This window comes from Carettochelys insculpta, chromosome 13 (assembly GCF_033958435.1).
Source record: "Carettochelys insculpta isolate YL-2023 chromosome 13, ASM3395843v1, whole genome shotgun sequence".
NCBI lineage: Eukaryota > Metazoa > Chordata > Testudines > Carettochelyidae > Carettochelys > Carettochelys insculpta.
The window spans coordinates 13,619,572-13,626,037 of record NC_134149.1 but is presented as its reverse complement, the minus strand read 5'-3'; positions in this window follow the sequence as shown (position 1 = coordinate 13,626,037).

Here is a 6,466-nt window from a genome sequence, read left to right as displayed (position 1 = left end):
AATCTCTAGCTGTCATGAATGAGTCTAGCATTTTTAATTGAGAAGCTATGAAAAAATCTGTCTTCTGACAAATGTCTGACTTCCTAGATTTGTTTCTCCCCACATGCAAAAAGGTGTGTGTGTGTGCGCACGCAAGCAAAAGAGCGAGCTTATTCCAGCCTATTGCATTTCAAGCAATCATGTGCTTGCCTGATCATTTATTTTAATTCTGCTCATTTGTAGTTTTACAAGTATCACTTTGTTCTTCAAATCAAATCGGGCTGGACAGAGGACAGAGTGTTTCTGAACATGACTGCTACCAGGAGAAGGAACTACATGTTGCACCTCCCTTATCCGGCATATCCTGAACAAGAGATTTTGATGGACAAGAGAAGGAGCAGAGCTGTGCTCAGAGACTACTCGAGATGGCCTGTTGTGTCCCTGCCCTGGGACCCAGGGACTGCCACAGGGCTCCAGCCAGCCCCTGTCCTCCATACCACAGGATAGGTGGGGGTTCTGGCTCCTGGTCCCCCAGCAGCCTCCCAGCTCCCACTGGCTGCAATGCAGGTGGGGACTCCAGCGCTCGGTCATGTGGCAGCCTCCCAGCTTCAGCAGCTGTGGGATGGCAGGGGGCTCCAGCTCCCAGCCCCTGCTACCACAGGGCAGGGGAGGGCTCCAGCCCCTGGCCCCCACTGCCGTGGGACTGGCAGGGATTCTGCTTCCCGGCCCTGTGGCAGCGTCACACACTTGCTGCTGCAGGGCAAATGGGGAGCTCTAGCTCCTGGCCCCATTGGGCAGGTGGAGACTCTAGCTCCTGGCCCCATGGCAGCCTCCCAGCCCCACTGCTGTGGGGCTGGGGCTCCTGCAACTGCTGGCTACTCTCTCATCTGGCATCATCCATGGTCCTGCTGGATGATGGGTATTGCGGGAAGAGAGAGTACTGGATTGGAGAGGTGCAACCTGTATTTATTTAGAAAGAAAGAATGTCTACCTCCCTCAATATAAGGCATTGGGACGAAGGCCACTTTTACCTCTTGGCTAGCAACCTGGAGTGCATTTCTGGTGATACACTATTCACATGTACCTGAGCTCATTAACTGCAGGAAGAGTTAATGCACTATTAAGAACACATTACTGCTTGTAAATCCATATTGGTTGGGCATAGGGTACTATGGAAGCTATGGGGTCTGTTTAACGGTAATAATAAGCTATTCACGTGGTTCAAACTAAATTATGTATTGGAGTAACTGGTGTTGAATGTATTCCTCTGCCATCGGCTGGATGGAGTCAAAGCCACTTTGCCCTGAAGTGCTGACAGATTACAAGAACTCTCCCTTGGGCCTCATGTTTTAGGCACAGAAAAGTCAGTGTTCCGTTCTTCCTGATTGTGTTGTGAACTTCCCAACAGAGTGGACTGATTTAACTCATCGGGTAGCAAACCATGATTTTAAATAATCAGTTTTAATTGTGTTTTGCCCTTATACTCTTTGGTTACTTTCCTGAAGAAAGGCTGATTCTCAACAGCTGGTAACTAAATAGGCCCCTTACACTACATTTGATACTTCTTTTGCTGATCAGAATACACAGCATCAATACATATTTAAGTTATTATATAGCTGACATTGCATTTGTTCAGATTTCTAATGTTTACATTTTTAATTTACTAGAGTTTTAATTTTTACTTGTGACGTATATCAAGTTCTACCTGGATGGAAATTACATTTAAAAAGAGCATTTACATTTTTATTTGAATAGAATGACCTTGATATTTTCTTCTTACATATCCAGCACATTTGAAAAGTTTATCAAAGCACGTTTTGCATTTAAAACTAAATTTATGAAGCAGAGGGATGATTTTCTGCAGTTAGTGACTTGAACTTTTTCTGGGTACTATGTCCAACAAAATTTCAGAACCTGTAGATCTCATCCTCTCAAAGGCCATTTCTGTTTATAAACTAGAAGACGAAAATAAGCTTTCTTGCTTTTTCAACACCCAATTTATTTGTTAGACTTTAAATGAACTAGCCATTGCACTGACATAGTTGAATAAACTGAAAAGAACAAAATATTCTTTGAACCTGCCTGCATGGCTGCTGCTGTTAAAATGCAGTTTAGTACATCAAATTCTGGTTTCGGTAGCCTCGGCAGTGACATTAACCAGTGCAGCGGTTTGAGTCTCTTGAAATGTGGCTGTGAACGTGTACTGCTTAACAGTATTTTTATTTTACCTATTTTAAATAGCTATAGTAAAATGTTGCCTTACTGTAGGTTTTTCATAATTAAAATGTTAATTCTACATATATTTTAAACTAAACTCATTTAAATTGTTTTTATGCATCCAATTTAAATTTTAAAAGCCCAAGACTTTTATCCTTCTCCGTGTCATGTGCAGAGTAGGGATAAAGTTGATGACTATGGTGTGGTTACAAAAACATTGAATATTAGAGTCAGACACTTTCTGCCAATCACAGAAGATCAGGAAAGCCTTGAGACTGTTTTAATATATCTGGTTTGAACAGTGTGTATCTATACAAAACAGCTCCAGCATTTTCATGGGGGGCTGTCATCACCTGCTGCTGATCTGTTTAAATATAGGAGTGTCCTGCACTGGAAGGACTCTTCATTAGCCCTAGCACCAATATGCAATGTTTGCTACATCTTTGGGAAGTTCACATCCTATTCCAACTCAAGCAACTATTTGTGGGGGAAACTTTCATCCTAAGTAAAATCCCTCTGGATTAATCTTTTCTGGCAATACAGACATCTCCAGATTTCATTCCCACCCTAAACACCCACACTTTCATCCATGCTCTGCCTCTGCCCTGACCACTGGAAAACATAAAGATGAGCCTAGTGTCCAGTTTAGGAATACAGGAATTGCCCTGCTGGATTTATCTTTGTGCATCTATTCCAGTATACTGTCTCTGGCAATGACCAGAACCAAATGCTTCAGAGGAACATGTAAGAAACCACACTAGCAGATGTGGAGTCATCTGTTGTCCACATTAGGTCACATCCTGATCGCTAGTAGCCTGATAGTGGAGAAAGTCTGAAGCATGAGGTTTTCTGTATCCTTATAAATAGCCAATGCCCTTTCCGAGTCTTGCAAAAATCATGGGCGTAAATTTCCAGTGGCAATGAGTTCCACAGCCTTAGGGCTTATCTACATAGGGAAATTGACCGAAATAACTATTATAGACTAGTTTCCAGTGTGGAAACTCTTTCCAGAGTAATTTCTCCATTCTGGAAGTGCACTAAAGATTCTGGAATAAAAGTGATGTTGCAGAATGGGGTGTCTGCACAGGCAACTATTCTGGAATTAGTCAATTTCCTATGGTAGACAATCCTGGGGGCAAGTCTATGAAAATAGATAGTGAGCAGGGAACTAGTGTGTAAATCTGTATAGTGCACAGAAGGCTAACTCTGCTAACTGTCCATGAGGCCCTTGCTAGTGTGCACTAAAAGGTCCACAGTGCCTTGTGAGCTGCTTTGAAACAGGAGTTGGTCAAAAACTACAGAACTGTTAGAGCGCAGTAATAGAATGCACATGGCCAGTTAGTGTGCAACAGGCCACTGCCCTGTAAGTTTGCATCCCAGCACATCGTGAACTTACTGGCCCTATAAACAAACTCTCTGCTTGTAGCACTTATTTGCAGTTGTAACAAATCAAAAGTAAGGACCCTCACATATGTGGCAGTGTTTGCATGGCAGGGTCTGTGTCTGAGTAGCATATGGAATTGCTGGAGCTGGTGGATAAAAAGGGCACATGATTACAACACAGAGATGTGGGGGGTCACACTCTGTGTGTGTGTGTGTGTGTGCCCGCGTGTGTGGGTGAGAGAGAGATCCATAATAGAAATTATGCTGTTGACCAACATACGTTTGCCCACCAAAGTGCACACATTTAAAAGAATCTGGCCACATTCTGTGTTGTAACCACTTCCTCTTAGATTCAATAGTGTCATGTTTTAGATTGGATACCTAAGGGCGGGGGGGAAGCAGCACTGGTAAAATATTACTCAACCCTCTTTGCCCTCTGAAGAAACCTGCTTATGAAAGCTAAAGACCTGACGAGCTCTTTCAACTTCAGCATGAATCCTCAACGGTGTACAAATATGCCACTGCTGTACAGCCAGCAGGGACAAAGGTACAGAACTCACAGCTGCTCAAGGTCATGACACACCTGCGTTTTCTAGCTTAAACCTGCTGTGCAACCTGTAAGCTAGGTGCTTTACAAGCAGAGTGCGCTGGCAAATACATGTTATCAGTGCCTGGATTGGTTTAAACAGGATGGGGCCAGCTGTGTCACTCCAGCCTGCTAAATAAAACCACCAGGGTGGATTTAGTTTAGTAGAACAGACTAGGACAGACTTTGGATGGTTTTTAAAACTTCTCTCTCCTCCTAAAACATATATGACCTCATTCTCTCACTCACACTAAAGTCCAGGAGCCATAGGGTGAATTTCTGAATTAGAGAACCCTGATCAGGCCTTTAGCTATCTAGCCCCACAAGCTGCGGCTCATTAATGTATCCGGAAAGTGTCATTTCATTTTTAGTTTTATATGCCTCACCCAGCAGGAAACATTTTGTTTGCCACAGTGGAGCCTTGGTAGTAAGAGGCCTCAGTTCTGCACTTGGGTATTCAACATTATTGAGCAGTAGGTTGCTGAGGCTTTTTTGGTGGGAGGGCTTAGGGAACAGCCTCTGCAGAGCTCATGAGGCTCTGACTGAAGTGCTTATGTTTTGACTTAGCACTCTAAGGATGCAATGATTGATGCTGACAGCCGTTGTGGGCCTGGGGAGAAGATGGAGGGGGCTGCTTCTGTGCTCCCAGAAGGGGTAGAGCCAAGGGAAGAAGGGGTGGGGCCTAGAGGATTTGGCCCCCAGTGCCACCAGGTGCGTGGAGCTGGCCCTGCCCCTCACCCCAGCCATGCAATGCAGCGCTGCCAGCTATTCAAAGGGGGCCTGAGCTCCAGCCCCTTTGAAATGCTGGTACCAGGGCCAATTGCCCCCTCTAGTCCCCCCTATTGGCAGGCCTGAATGTAATTATTTATTAACCAAGGGGTGGATTATGTATTGGACAGATCCTACTCTGGGGGCACTCAGTGGCCATATTTATATTGTCCACAGCAAGGTGAGGCTCGCTGCTGAGGCATTCGACTGAGACTAGACATCTCAGGTCAGGCCTTGGCTCTATCACGTACCTCCAATGCGAACTCGGTCGAGTCCAACGGGGCAGGTCAACACCGCTGCCTGCTGGGTAGCAGGGTGCCAGCATGCTGTGCAGATGTTGTGGCAGAGAGAACAGCTCACATAGCCACCTGGGTTCAGACACAGGGCTACGCTTACACCACAGCACTCTGACGACAGCCTTCACTGAACAGAACCACTTCCCACCCCTCGCCAGGGGCTGTAGGGATTTCCCGGCACTTGGCCACGTCCGGGACATTTCGTGGCCTGGGGAGCACAATGGAGTGGCAGAGGCTCCAGAATCAAACAGCCAATCATTGACAGGCTGGCAACCGATGAGTTGTATTTGTGGATTTTTTTTTTTTGGGGGGGGGGTCCTTCGCCCAAGGCCACAGCCCCTAAAGCCCCTGAGTTAATCTGCCCTGCTTATGCCCAGCACTGGCTCTGGCCCCTAACCCAAGCACTAAATCCAGCCTGGCTCCTGGTGTCTGGGAGACTTTGTCCTTGCCTGGTCTGTGAGACTAACGCTCGCCTCCAGTGATCATTGCTGGCACCACTCTGCCCCTTGGATCCCTGCACCCCACTGCTAGACGGACTTCAGACGCACCTGTCTGACGTGACACACACATAGGACAAGGCAACACTAGGTTGAATGAGAAAATAAAGTCCAATCACGCTGACCCAGCACAGAGCGAACCAGGCCTGTGCCAGCTGTAGGCTCCCAGAAGGCAAGTGAGAGCTGACTGAAGTCTTAGGAAGGGCTGCCTCTCCTTTCGCTCTCAGCTATTCCAAGCATTTAGCACCACTATCAGCCTCCCAGAGCCACGGGCAAATATTTAATATGAGCCTGTGCGTAGCCTTTCTGCGTCAGCAACTCTTTAGCAGAGGATTAACAGTGGCTGAGCTCCCTGGCATTGACTTCGAGCCAGCGAAGCGGATGTTGGGAGCCTTAGCACGGCCTGAGATCTCATTTGTAGAGTAACTGGGTGGGTGGGGATGAGCACAGTGACTCCTTCACGTTAATCCATAGCTGAGTCTGAAGCAGACCGAGGCCCCCGGCCATGAGAGGAAATCAGATTGTCTATATGCGAGAGGCAGCGGTTTCATGGGAGAGCCACCTTCAGAACACCCGTTATGCACCACGCCTGAGGACAGGGGTGCAAAGTGGGGTGGGCAGGCTGACTTAAGGAGGTGTGAAATTTCATTAAGGTGGGGCTCAGCACAATGGGCTGCTGGGTCTCAGGTCATCCATCTCATTAAAATGTTGAAATCTGTTACTGTTTTTATGTTTGTGTA